Source organism: Podarcis bocagei, assembly GCF_964188305.1.
Source record: "Podarcis bocagei genome assembly, chromosome: 3".
NCBI lineage: Eukaryota > Metazoa > Chordata > Lepidosauria > Squamata > Lacertidae > Podarcis > Podarcis bocagei.
In genome coordinates, this window is record NC_138127.1 from 77,815,408 (window position 1) to 77,830,517 (window position 15,110).

Genomic DNA, 15,110 nt, shown 5'->3' on the forward strand with positions numbered 1-15,110 from the left:
CATCTCTGGGTTATTTGTGGGGCATAGGAATTTATTCATATTATTTTTCAAAATCTAGTCCGGCCCCCCCACAAGGTCTGAGGGACAGTGGACTGGCCCCCTGCTGAAAAAGTTTGCTGACCTTTGGCTTAGAGGGAGAGGTCGCCCACTGGAAAGGGCTTCTCCCCCCCCCCCACCCTTTTTGGGCCCCGTGCATGGGGACGGGCGCCGCGCTGAGGAAAAGCTGGGCTCCCACCTCTCCCCGCTGGCGCAAGCGCGCACCTCACCGCTCCCCCTCTTAACCCACCCACCCGCCATGCAAAATGCAAGAGTGCCGCTCCCCGACGTACCCCTCGCTCGCTTACCTCCCCGGGCAGGAGAGCTTCGCAGCAGCAGCAGCAGCGTCGTGCCCGCTCAGCGACTCCGCTCGCCTCCGCCCCGCGGCACCACGAGGTGCGCGAGCTTGTTTACCAACTCGCGTTTCTCTCCCCCCCCCCCTTCCCGTACCGCCCCGTCGGCTGGAGACCCCCGCGGCCAGGCTCCGCCCCCGGCGCGCCTATTGGCTCTGCCGAAACCACCGCCCTCCCCTGCCCGGGGATTAGCGCGAGAGCCGAGGTTGCCAAGCCGCCGGGAGCGTGTTCGGCTCGTGGGGCCCGCGCTCTGGCCAATGGGAAGCCGGGGCGGACGGAGCTTCCGCCAATCCCGAAGCGGCGTGTCCTCTCGTCCGTTCCCTCCCGCCGCCTCTCGCACATCCCGTCCTTGTTGCGCTGCTCGTTCGACGCGGTGGCGGGAGGGTCGGTGCATGTGCAGCGGGGCACGTTGCTGTTGCCGCTGTGCGCGTCTTTCCTCCCCCCCCCCCGGGGTTGTGCTGCGTCGTCCCCGCCCTCGGACAAAGCTGGGGTTCCCGGACTCCCAGTCTAACAAAGGCCGCTTTCCCAAAAGCTCCTGTCTGCCACCCTGAAGTTACGTGTCTCCCTGCACGTATCTGCACAGGGCATTTCAGTGCAGTGCTTGTTGGTACAGGGAAGGGGGGAGACGCTTGGAAGTTTCCTGTGTTAATGGGGTTAACTGCAGGGCGGATAATTTGCAAGAGAAATGGTGTGGTGCGAAAAGGCAAAGATAAAAGGTTGCTGGGTTTTAAATTTATTTTTTAGGATACTCCTTTTGTTACTTCAAAAAAGGGTTAAAAATGTATGTTGCAACTAATGGCTTAAAAGTATACAAAGTGACTTGGCAGTCCCTTCGTTTTCATAGCCTTATCATTTCGCAGAGAAGCGTAAACAAATAACCACCCAGAAAGAAGCAAATATCAATTTCCCTGCTTGACATCCAGCGTGCTGGCCACCAAAGTATGCAGCCCCTGACCTAGAATTCCCAGTTCTCTGCCACACAATTATTTACTCTTAGCAGAGCAGACAGCCAATAAAATAAGGCTGCAATCCTGACCCTACTTACCTGGGAGCAAGACCCACTGAATTCAGTGGGACTTACTTCTGAGTAAACATGAAGTCAAGATTGCATTGTTCGTTTGGGTCTACTATTGGGGCTATCAAACACCCTGCTTCTGAATTCATGCTTAAAACAGAAAGCATGTTGACAATTCAGATTGCAACAGCTAAATAAAAGTGGACACTTAAATTTTATTTGTTACATTTGTATCTCAGTCTTATTCTCAAAGGGATGTTTTGATCATTGGCCGCCTTCTCTCTTCTCTGAAATAAAACAGTCTTGTGGCACCTTAAATAATTGTATAATAGCATGTCCTTTTGTGGGCCAGAATCCACTTCATTAGACGCTTGAAGTGTAATCCTTAGCTGCACGTACACACAGACACAGATACATACAGATACATACACATGGGAATAGAATTGTAAGCCGCCCAGAGTGGCTGTGTTAACCCAGTCAGATGGGCAGTTAGCTAGCTAAATAAATTAGAAAAAATAAAATAAAATAAAAAGACTAATCAGCAAACACTGTAAGGAACTACTAACTTTTCTCTTGGTTGCTGTCAGGCTTAAAATGGTGTGATGTTGGTGAACACTTGAAAGACACTCAGCATAGTCATGTTTGGACCATTTCATAGGCAAACTCGGCCCTCCAGATGTTTTGGGACTACAACTCCCATCATCCCTAGCTAACAAAACCAGTGGTCAGGGATAATGGGAGTTGTAGTCCCAAAACATCTGGGAGCCCCGAGTTGGCCTGCATTAGCAGTATGCCTGCATTAGCAGATAAATTGATATGCCCAGTCAAAGTAGATAAAATGACTGCAGACCCCCAACTCTTTTTATGCAGGTTGGCATATTCTCATTTTACACATGAGAAGAGACAACCAAATGAGAAAACTGCCACAAACACATGGCAAGCTGTGGAGCGATATGCTAGAATTATACGAAGTTGGACAATGTATTTGTGTATTTGCTCTTTTATTATAGAATACCTGTAAACACAAGGAATTTGCTTATGACCTCAGAGCAGTTGTGTCTTCTGGCTACAGTTATATCGGTTTGTATTCCTTTGTGATTGAATCTAAATATATATCCAAGAAGCCATTATATCTCAAACTGTTTGTATTTAATAATATTCAAACATTTACATTTTTGCAGTACAATGCTATACATGTCTACTCATAAGGAAGCCCCTTTGAACTCAGCAGGGCTTACACCCAAGTAAGTTGGTTTAGGATTGCAGCCTAGAAATAACAACAAAACATAGAGAGTTGTCATGCACCTCTGTCAATCTTTCTGTGTATGTGTGATATGCATGTGTTAAGTGGAATATTTGTAGAGCAATAGGTTAGACATACTTCATAAAGAACTTTCAATCAGAAAGATCAACTTTAAATACCAAGTTTCCCCATCTGTCTCTGTATCCACAGAGCTGCATGCCAGGGTTTTTGAAGTTAATTTCCAGTATTTTATATAGCTGAATGGTTTTCTTTCCTCCCAGCTGGAATCAATATTATTCAGACATCTTGTTTTAAGTGGATATTTTTCTTAACCTTTTGGTGTGTTGAATTTGGACTTTAGCTTTGTATTGTCTTTGTTCATAAGATCGTTTACCCTGAAGGCTGAGTTTCAACAGCTGGATCTTCATTTGTACAGCATCAGGCTTGAGACTACTTGCACAAAGAGTAGTCCCACATATCTTTGGGGAATATATTATCCAATATTATTTGAGGATTGCAGATTTAATTGGTCCATCTCACGTACTAAAGCCTTGGTTCGTTTTTTCATAAAGTTATTGTTTTACATATGTCATACTGTACTTGAACAGTCAAGCTTGGTATGAACTTGTTACCAGAAATAATTCCCAGCAGGTCCCAAGCAAATCAGGGAAATGGTTTCTGAGATGGAACATTACTGATAATTCATGATAATAATAAAAAAGCTTTTCTCCGTCTCTCATGATACCAGAACTCATGGACACCCAAGGAAGCTGGAAGATTCAGGACAGAGAGAACAATAATTTATTTACACAGTGCATAGTTAAACTATGGAACTTGCTGTCATAGGAAGCAGTGATGATCACCAACTTGGGTAGCTTTGAAAGAGGATTAGACCAATTCATGGAGAAGGCTGTCAAAGGGCCCTATCCATACCTTGGCTTAATGTGGATAGTGAACCCTTTGTATATACTTTAATTCCCCCTCATCCATGAGGCCCCCCTCCTCCAACTACTGCTTTCCCTAAATCAAATAATTCCCAATTCAATTGATGCAGCTCTCCTATTTGGATTTTCATACCATTTATTTTTGACCAAACTGCGGGAGGCAGTGGAAGACAGAAGTGCCTGGCATGCTCTGGTCCATGAGGTCAAGAAGAATCGGACACAACTAAACAACTAAACAAAAACAACAACAACCATTTATTTATTTATTTATTTGCTTGTTTATTTGCTTGCTTGCTTGCTTGCTTGCTTGCTTGTTTGCTTGTTTCACAAAGGTGGACTCAAAGTGACTTCATCTTTTTTTGTCTCAGCGTAACCACTTGCAGACCTCAACAGGAAGGAGGATGGAGATGAAACTAGGATTTATTGCAGGGATAAGCAACCTAAGGCCCAGGGGCCGGATCCAGCCCAATCACCTTCTCAATCCGGCCCACAGATGGTCTGGGAATCAGTGTGTTTTTACATGAGTAGAATGTGTGCTTTTATTTAAAATGCATCTCTGGGTTATTTGTGGGGCACAGGAACCCGTTCATATTCTTTTTCAAAATATAGTCTGCCCCCCCCCCAAGGTCTGAGGGACAGCCCACGGCTGAAAAAGGTTGCTGACCCCTGATTTATTGTCTTTGCCAATTATGGGCTTTGGCTCCACCTACAGCAGGCCTCCTGGTCTTCTGCCCTACCAGTGTCAATAGGCACCAGCCATCACTGATGTGTTGCATGTGTATGCATTCTCCTTCCAAACTGGATGCACCCGTGCATTTGCAATATTCTTGGCACCTGATGATTTACCCCAGGATAATACAAACTGAATGACACAAGAGAGACCACAAGTGAGTCTAGATGAAGAAGGCAACAAGCCACAGCAAGTCTGGGGCAGAAACACATCTCCTGCTGACAAAGGAAGCAAACAAGGAGGTTCCACATATTTAGCATTTTGCAACACAGTCTGTTGAAATGTGTGCCATCAACATTTGTTGTCCTATAATGTTACACTCATTGTTGAATTCTGAGGGTTTACATTGGTGTTTTTTTGTTTTTTAAGCCAGGGCTAGGGTGGTTGGAACTGGATTTTCTGGAGTGAAAAAAGAGTCTTTTTGTAAGTGCTTTATTTAAATCCATAAATAAGAACACAACAGCAAGATGTTGGAGTCAACCAATATATCTGGATAGCTCAGTTGGTTAGAGTATGGTGCTGATGAAGCCAAGGTTGCAGATTCGATCCCTGTATGGGAGAAGCTGCATATTCCTGAATTACAGTGGGTTGGACTAGATGATCCTCAGGGTCCTTTTACAATTCTATGATACAACTGAAGTATATTCATCATATGACCAATACATTAAAAAAAAACTTTAGGGATTTAGGAAGTTGCCTTATATTGTGTCAGGCCTTTGGGTCCAGCAATCTCAGAAGTGCTACACTGACTGCCAGATATGTTCCTTCCCTGTGATCAAACCTCCTGTGGTTGTTGTGGTGGTGATTGTTAAGCACAGGGAAAGATCCAGGCACTATACCACAATAAATAGCCACTTAAGCTGGTGGGAGGAGGAAGAGTTTCTTTCATTATAGCTCACACATCATGCGATCCAAATTTGAAGACCAGCTGGTGATGGAGAGTAGGGGGACAGGCATTTTGATGAAAGAAAAGTGGTAACAAACAGCCAAATTAGCTGTGATCCTATATATGTTGCTTGAAGTTACATTTTTAGTTTTTTTTTAAATAACTATTAAATATAGCCACTTCTAATGAGGATCCCAATGCGAAGTGAGGGTTTTAAACTGGCGCCCCATATATATTCCAGGGGCTGTTATTAGCCCTGAAGAAAAGCTTCATTTGTCAGTGGGATCTACTTCCCTGGGGCTAATGGTAGTTACTGAGGAGGCAATTTTCATCAGAACTTCAGAGCAAAATGAAATGCTTAAATCCAGGGGCAACCCACCCTGTTTCGCTGCCTGAGGCAAAACAGAACATATTCAAGCTGCATCTTCAGTGACGGGTGCAGCAGCAGGATATGCCGCCTCAGAAACCCAGTGGGATCCTGCTGCCTGAGGCAGTCTCCTCAGGTTGCCTCGTGGTAAGGCCAGTCTTGCTTAAACCCTCTTCCATATGTCCCACTGTTCCCATGAACATAATAAAAGCCCTGCTGGATCAGGCCAAAGGCCCACTTAGTCCAACATTCTGTTGAGGATGTATTCTATTAGATTAGATGCCTGTGGGTTTTGCTTTTAAATTTTAGACTGGACAGACCCAGAAATAGACAAAGAAAACCTCAATAACGACATAAGTCATCTGTGTAGTGCCTTGGCTCCAGTAAGATCCTTTTTGTTTTGCATGCCTATGTTACCGTTCTCTCTGAACATGTGCAACTCAGAGCAGGCTCCAAAGCCAACTCTGTTTTGTATACGCACCTAATGTACACAGTGGCACAGTGGCGCTAAGGAGTTAGCACCAGCATTGCTAAATTCATCAAAAATCTGCCAAACAGCATTGGCAACTTCCTGTCAGGGAGGTAATAAGAGAAGCCTTTAGCAATTGCATGGTGCAGTTTGGGGTTATTGGAAAGGTGTTGTTGTTTAGTCATTTAGTCGTGTCCGACTCTTCGTGACCCCATGGACCAGAGCACGCCAGGCACTCCTGTCTCCCACTGCCTCCCGCAGTTTGGTCAAATTCATGTTGGTAGTTTCAAGAACACTGTCCAACCATCTCGTCCTCTATCGTCCCCTTCTCCTTGTGCCCTCCATCTTTCCCAAAACCGGGGTCTTTTCCAGGGAGTCTTCTCTTCTCATGAGGTGGCCAAAGTATTGGAGCCTCAGCTTCAGGATCTATCCTTCCAGTGAGCACTCAGGGCTGATTTCCTTAAGAATGGATACGTTTGATCTTCTTGCAGTCCATGGGACTCTTAAGAGTCTCCTTCAGCATCAGAATTCAAAAGCATCAATTATTTGGCGATCAGCCTTCTTTATGGTCCAGCTCTCACTTCCATACATCACTACTGGGAAAACCATAGCTTTAACTATACGGACCTTTGTTGGCAAGGTGATGTCTCTGCTTTTTAAGATGCTGTCTAGGTTTTGGAAAGGTAGTCAGACCATATCAATCAGCTCTCATCTTGGAGTTGGAATACCATCTAGCTTTCCAAAATAGCTGGGATATGCATAGATGCATGGTGCCTCTGCAAAACAGGTGGGGATAGAAGGGAACTTATCTTTTTATTCTATGAAGTATTTATTTCTTTCCTTATCATGAGTGGTTTCTGGAACATAAAGGAGGGAGGAAGTGCCATATTGTTCTTAGGCATGCAAGGGAGAGATGTATTAACGCATATGAAAGCACCCACCCTGAGTCCTAAGTCCACCTGCACTTGGAGTGCCCTGTAATTCTAGGCCATGCTGTGAAACACACACAGACCACACGGCTGGAGCCTTCTCCTATCATAACAAAACAGCTTGCTTCCCTGGTCTCCTATCAACATGAATCTAAAGCAGCAATTGTGCGGCTGGTTGTGGGCTGAGAGAAGCAGTAAGCGGATGGGATGAGCTGAATCAGAAGTTTTGCATTACAAAGCTTGTTCTATTGAGAAAGAAAGCCTGTTGGGTTTTATGATGAGTTGGCCACTAACTGATTTGATCAAGGTCACAGGTTCTTAAGTATGCTGGCAGCTGAATAAAAGAGAAAGGGGAGCTCTAATTACTGGACTGCATAGTGGTATTTAGACTAGTCCTCATTAAGTTTATCTGATGATGAGAAACATTCCACAACTATGGCATTAGGCAGCTAATTAATTAAGAGCAGAAACTTCCAAATGGTTGGAATGTTGGGGTGAATTGCTGGCCAAATGATGGTGAGAAGTCATGATGGGGTTGTTATGATTTGGCTCTCTTGAGCATGAATTGGCATGGTCCAATGGGAGAACACTGAATCATAAGCAGTTCCAAATATCTGAAATAAGTCATACATTCTGCCAAGGAGGTCTGGTCTGGTATGGCAGACAAGGAGTGTGAAAGAGACCTGAATAGGAATTTGAGTTTGATGCAGGCTTGCAGTGTGGTTTAAAAAAAAAAGTTTTCTGGGTGCAGCTATTCCACTGTGATTTCATCTGTGCCCCTGCAATTTCTATAGTTTGCATCAAACAAAAGCAACAACAAACGAGGGAAGCACTCTTTTTATGCTGCAACTGCAGCATAGATTGGCTGCAGAGGTAAAATCAGCACACACATAAACTTAAAGCACAGTTTAAGACTATGCGGAAGGGAACTTAGTAAATCTGAGCAAAATGCTCTGTCCTTTGAAGCCGCATCTGACAGAATATGACAAAATATGTCATCAATAGGTTCTGGTCGACCCTACGAAGATTTGGGAAGCAGAACTGAAACTGTGGTTGCTTTTGCACGTTGAAGAATATTGTCCACTTCTCTGTTTTTTTAGCACAAGTCAGTCTTCTTGGAAGGGGAAGACACAAAGCCAACAGCTGCTGCTTCCAGAGATAACCTTTGCAAATCCAATCTAAGTCCTAAATCTTGGCAGGTGTTTTTCCCCTCCCCTTTTACCTTGAACTTTCCCCCCTGTGGGAATCAAAGGTCGAAAAAGAGTTCACAGCTCTAATCTTCTGTCCAGCTACAACATTTCTGCTGAGCTCTAGATCTGTATGTTCCAAAATAAATCCAGCTTGACCTGCTTGGCTCTGAGGAGGCTTCTAGACAAGGACTTTGTATTGTAAAGGGCCAGTGTCAGGGATCACAGGTGGGGCGCTGGCAACAAGTTGTGGTTGTTGTTTTGCTGGATTTCCCCCCCAGCATTGTAAATCTAATTAAAGTGGAGGGAGGATACAGGCTGGCATTTTAATGCCAACAGTGTCATGTAGATGCTGCAAAACAGGTAAATGCATAGAATAATAGAACTGGGACATGGGTGGCGCTGCGGTTTGAATCCCCGCGACGGGGTGAGCTTCCATTGCTCAGTCCCTGCTCCTGCCAACCTAGCAGTTCGAAAGCACGTCATGTGCAAGTAGATAAATAGGTACTGCTCCGGTGGGAAGATAAACGGCGTTTCCATGTGCTGCTCTGGTTTGCCAGAAGCGGTTCAGTCATGCTGGCCACATGACCTGGAAACTGTACGCCAGCTCCCTTGGCCAATCAAGCGAGATGAGCGCCGCAACCCCAGAGTCGGCCACGAGTGGATCTAATGGTCAGGGGTTCCTTTACCTTTAATAGAACTGAAGAGTTGGAAGGGACCCTGATGATCATCTAGTCCAACCTCCTACAGCTGTCCCATATAGGAATTGAATCTGCGATCTTGGTGTTATCAGCACCATGCTCTAGTCTAACGGAATGAGCTATCCAGTTGTGAAGAGGAACCCATCCCAAAATAAACTCCTGCCTGAACACAGCTTTAGCAGAACAGGAAATTCATCCAGATTCTCCCCACTCCACCCCAACTGCTCATCAAATTGCCAGTTGTGTTGTAGTTTTTTGCATCCACAAAACTACTAAATACTAAATTGGTTATTAACATGCTAAGTAAATCTTCTCCCCACCCCTGGTTTGGACTTGGTATGAACTTTGAACAAAGTGCTGCAGAAGCCTTGTGAAACATTTGATACATGCCTGTGTCCAGAAGCCACACGCAGATACAAAATATTCTGCTGTAATTGGTTTTTCGATCCCAAAGATCCACTGACTGTGATCAATTCCTGCCTTGCAAAGGGTTGGACTACTAGATGACCCTATAATTGTATGGTTTTAAAATATCAAAGAAATCAGAGGAGTTGGTCGTTTGGGCATTTAAATCCCTGGCCTGCCACTCCTATTTCTGGCAGATGTTGCATTTCAAGCTGGTGTAAGTTACGTTTAGCTTATTGTGACCTGGAAGTTAACAAGACCTTCTTTTTAAATAAAGAAAATATATATTGGGCATAATGGAATCTATGAATCTGCACTGTGTGTGTGGCATGAATCAGCAGGGGGGTGAGACAGTTGCCCTTTTGCCTGCAGCTGACTGACACATCATTTATATGAATTAGGATGCTGGGAAGTTCTGAATGTGCACATCTACTTGCATACATGCTGGGAAAACCTTGCACGTTTCAATACAGTAAAACCTTGTTCAACCCAATGACGAACTAAGGACATTCACATCTGTACTTCCAGATCATCAGAAATTCATGTGCGCCGCAGTGACTCAAGGCAGCTTTACAGATAAAATAGAAACAGCTAAAAACTGGGTTAAGCTACAGTTTGTGTTACTGCAAGGCTAAAGAACCCGTAGCCCTTCAGTTGTTGTTGAATTACATTTTCTATCATTCCTGACTATTGGTTGTGCTGGCTGGGGCTGATGGGACATGTAGTTCAAAAGCATTTAGGCTACAGCCACTCAACACACATTTAAAACACCCCACTATAACAGTAGAGTAATGGAGATTCCTGGGAACTGTAGCTTGCTAAGGTTGCTAGAAATGATATAAGATATAATATAGGAATTATAGCTCTGTGAGGTCAACACCTTTAACAAACTATGGTTCCTAGGATTCTCCATGACTTAAAGTGGTATAGGTAAAGGTAAAGGGACCCCTGACCATTAGGTCCAGTCGTGGCCGACTCTGGGGTTGTGGCGCTCATCTCGCTTTACTAGCCGAGGGAGCCGGCGTTTGTCCACAGACAGTTTTCCCGAGTCATGTGTCCAGCATGACTAAGCCATTTCTGGCGAACCAGAGCAGTGCATGGAAATGCCGTTTACCTCCCGCTGGAGTGGTACCTATTTATCTACTTGCACTTTGACATGCTTTCGAACTGCTAGGTTGGCAGGAGCAGGGGACCAAGCAACGGGAGCTCACCCCGTTGCGGGGATTCGAACCGCCGACCTTCTGATCGGCAAGTCCTAGGCTCTGTGGTTTAACCCATAGCGCCACCCACGTCCCTAAAGTGGTATAAGAGTGCTTTAAAATCAGAGAATCTGAAGATTGGAAGGTACCCTAAGGGTAATCTAGTCCAATTCTCTGCAGTGTAGGAATCACAGCTAATGCATGCTGATTCCTGTGACTCAACAATGTGACTCAACAGGTTTTCTACTCCTTGGGGATGGGTCAGGAAAAACAAACAAACATGCAGGAGCCAATAGTGGTACCCGCAGCTCCCTTTTTCCTACAGCATGTGGTCAGGAATGAGGCACTTTTAGATGCTTTTGAGTCTTGGATGTTTTCTTCCTGGTCTGATCAGAAATAGTGGCTTGGGGCATGCTTTCCTTTCCAAAATGTAAGGGGGTTAAAGGGTGAGAAGGAATTAGTATAAATTAAATTAATGACTGAATAAATTAAGATGCTGTTTATCCATTATTAGTTTTTATATTATTGTACCTCTGTTGGTTATATTTTGGAGGGGTTGTGTTGTAAAAACATTATTGAATAATCCTTTTTGTAGCATGGGATATAATTTTTAAAAATGGTGTTCTTGTTTTCAATAGATGAATAAAGGGAGGCCAGTCTAGAGAAATCTAGTGGAGAGTAGCACAGAGGATTAAAAACAACCAATATATTTAGGAAATAAATATAGATAATTTAGATGTGTTATTCAACTCTCTTCTAAGTGAGAAACTGTTTTGATTTACACAGCTGGAGGATATATGAACTGGGATTGAGAATCCGCTAAACCTGGTAGGACTGTGTAAAGTAAAGGTAAAGGGACCCCTGACCGTTAGGTCCAGTCGTGGCAGACTCTGGGGTTGCGGTGCTCATTTCGCTTTATTGGCCGAGGGAGCCAGCGTACAGCTTCCGGGTCATGTGGCCAGCATGACTAAGCCGCTTCTGGCGAACCAGAGCAGCGAAAGGAAATGCCGTTTACCTTCCCTCCGGAGTGGTACCTATTTATCTACTTGCAGTTTGACATGCTTCCGAACTGCTAGGTTGGCAGGAGCAGGAACCGAGCAATGGGAGCTCACCCTGTCGCAGGGATTCGAACCGCTGACCTTCTGATCAGCAAGCCCTAGGTTCTGTGGTTTAACCAGAGGGGGGTAGGACTGTGTAGTTGTTGCCTAATACATGCTTCAGAAACATGAAGTTCATCCTTTAGGAATTCTAGAGGGATCCGTTGTCTTGCTTACACATTGTTTAAAATGTATATGCTGCCTTTTAACCCAACAGGGCCCTGCAGACAGTTCACTATAAATAGGGTATGACATAGGAAGAAGAAACCTATCATAGCATTGCTGGGTTACCTCATTTGCCCCAGGATGACGTGTCCCTTATCCCAAGATGTCCTTCTGTGTTGCCAGTCCATCCACACTGGCTTCTTCAAGCCTTGCTAAGTCTGAGGAAAGTTCCAGCCCAGTTGTCCCAATACTTTACCTGGCTCAGAGAGGCCTGCATATAAATGCCTCCAGCTGCCATCACTTCAGAGGCTCTGTTTATTTATATCTCTCTTTATATCATACCATAAATAGCGCGGAGCATTGATACCTTCAGAGAGGCAGGCACACTGTGCCCGCATTTGTACAGGCTGTAATTGTTGTTATCTCCCCTGCTGGTATGTGGCAGGAAGATAAACAGCCCACTGGTACTCAGTTGTCTTCAGTTCCAACCACCTCCTCTCATTCCTTGGAGAGGACGCAGACCTGGACCAGAATAACATTTGAGGGCTTCAGAAAGCCCAAGGGGGAGGGAAGAGATTACGTGTGAGGAGAGGAAGCAGGAATTACTGGTACATTCCCTAGGGGAGGCTACTCAATGGATTAAAGCGGATGTAAATTCCTCTTGTATGGAGGTAGGCAAGCAAGCCAACGAAAAATGTGTGCAGATGGAGCACGCCCAACCACCTGCAGTGCAGGAATCTTTTGCCCAACATGGGGCTTGAACCCCCAACCTTGAGAGTAAGAGTCTCATGTTCTACCCAATGAGCTATTTCTTATGGAAATGCAGTTCTTCAGCATTTGTTCTTTCCTTCTACAATGCTTCCCCTTTTCTAGTCCAGTTGTCAGTGTGCATGTACCATACATACCTTGGCCATCATCTTTGTTGCTTTCGTCATGCTATGTGTGGTTATATAGCTTTATGGTATTGGCAGTGCAGGGTTCTCTTAGAAACGTTTGTTTCATCAACTCTCCGTGCTTTCCACCCATCTCTGTGACACTCTGCTTTGGATTGTTACTAATGGCGGGTTGTTTTAACTTGAAACAAACGCCATCACTCTTGCCCCAGCCTTTTCTCAATGTTCATTCCTATTCAAATTAAATAGGAGTCTAGCACCAATCTGTTTGAGGGAGTTGTCGCAAGATGGGGTCACCAACTTGGTGGTGCCCTTCTAGATATTGTTGGGCTACAACTCCAATCTGCCCCAACCAGCATCTCCAACGGTTAATAATGATGGGAGATGAAGCCCAGCATCTAGAGGGCACCATGTTGGCTACCCCCAAGGGTTTCTGAGATACATGTGAAATGTTTTCAAGCTCAAAATGTACCACACAAATCTGACATATTACATATCGAGCACCGAGAAGAAACATCCACTATTGTTACAATGCCCTCTGGCGGCCAACTACAAAAATCTCATTCTACTGATCTTGTGGAATGGAGAACAACAACTGTCTTACTTTATTCAAAAGAGGGGAAATTTCTTGCTGGCCACAGATTCAGTTTATTGCTAGAGGCTCAATGAGAGAGAGAAACTTTTGGCAGATGATCAGAGAATTCCTACACCTTCTTCACAACTTTTATTCAGATAACATGAGAGATGTATTTCAGAAAGTAAATCACTTTAAAAAAATAGTGCTGCCTCGTAAGTATAATTTTTATTGTATACATTGCATTTACAGTAAGTACACAGGGATGTTGTTGTTTTCCTAATGTAGCTAGAAGCATTTCCTGTATATATGCAGTATATTTGTTTCCCTTTCACCAAATACACAGACATACAGCCACACACACGTCCCATGATGAGAATTAATCTGCTAGAATTACATTCAAAGAGATTTCTGGTGGAATTCTTTCCTGTTGGCCCTGATCATCCATGCAAAACTGTATAAAAATTTAATGAAGAAAATCAGAACCAATATAAAAAGGAAAGAGATCTGCCATGCAATCGCTATTCATTTCAATTCCAGTTCTAAGAATAATCAGAGAAATCCGATTGAAGTCAATAAATCATTGTGGGATAAATCAATACACATTTTGAAAGTTAATAGTTCTGGCTTGTGCCTACCATATATGTGATTAAGATTTCTCTAGTCCACAAAATATTTGCTACCTTGCTACAGTTGACTGGTGCATTAATGAGTACTTCAAAAAGCACCTAAAAGTGCAGTACATGCTAGACAGCTTAAAGTCTAGAAAAGGGGGGAGGGGGGAGAGAGATCTAGACCAATTAAGCAAACATCAGCTCAATACCTTTGCACATGGCAAAGCTCAAAAGTAGCCCCATGAATATACTTCATAATCTTGAAATCAATACATAAAATAACAGTGGAAATATTTTCATGACCAACTTACTGTTCTTCCTTCATGTTTGCAGCACCAGAGTATTGAAAAGCAGCTCATTTAATAAACAGAAAAAGTAGATCAATTTTTTAAAACATAAACCCCTACAAAGTTTCTTGAAACAGCTTGTATGTGAATGGAATAGCAAATACTGTATGGATTTGCAAGCGGTCTTAAAAATGTAACATTCATCAATATATTACTATGTACTGTAATTAATAGCCTTTTCAAAAGTAAGCAATTTAAAATATGTTTTGGAGATAAAAATGTTTGAAACTTAATCTTGATATAGTTTTTAGAGGGTTCACAGAAGGAAACTTCAGGCACAACCTATAAAGCAATCCTGTTGCTCAAGCCCACTGAAGCTAGGGACGAACAGTCCATGTCACTTTTACACATATTCATTCAGAAGTCTGTTCAGTCCCATTTCTGCATTAATGTACACCTTTATAAATTATCATTTAGATTTCTAAAGAAAAACCAACACTGAATTGAACACATTCTCATAAAAGAGCAAGCGTACACATATTCTGCCCAAATGTATGCATTTCATCCTAAAATACATTTTTTTAAAAAACACATTTTGGTAAGTTTTTTGAGCTATGAACTGCACTGCAAAAATTTGAGAAGAACAAATCACATTCTAAATTCCAAAGGAAGGTTCAGATCTGCTCAAGTTGAATTGAATCCACACAAATCCAATTCATCAAGCATCCAAAATTGAAATCAATGGGAGCTGCTGCACTTCAATGTCTCTTACATCGGATCCTCCCCCTGACCCTGCTCAGTCCCTTTTGCTTCATTAGGCTATTTCTTTTGCTTAGGCAGATAAATCACATAAGTAGCGTTGCTCTTAGAAGGGGATATTTGGAAGCAAAGCAGATCAGATTTAAAATAAAAACCAAAACCTTAAAACAACCAATGTCCCTGGGAGGAAGTCCAAGTTAGAAGTAAACTATTTGCGGGGCAAAAGTCTTGAATATTTTGAGCACCAACTGTTTCTC

At 43.5% G+C, this 15,110-nt stretch overlaps 1 protein-coding gene across 1 annotated transcript in view; it reads right to left on the reverse strand.

The window, feature by feature from the left end:
* COQ8A (coenzyme Q8A) overlaps window positions 1-476 on the reverse strand; it is a 55,195-nt gene extending 54,719 nt beyond the window's left edge. Inside the window, exon 1 of the mRNA XM_081187128.1 lies at window positions 345-476. The gene's annotated coding sequence lies outside the window, so the exon portion shown is untranslated. The remainder of the gene's footprint in view (window positions 1-344) is intronic.
* Window positions 477-15,110: the final 14,634 nt, after the last annotated feature.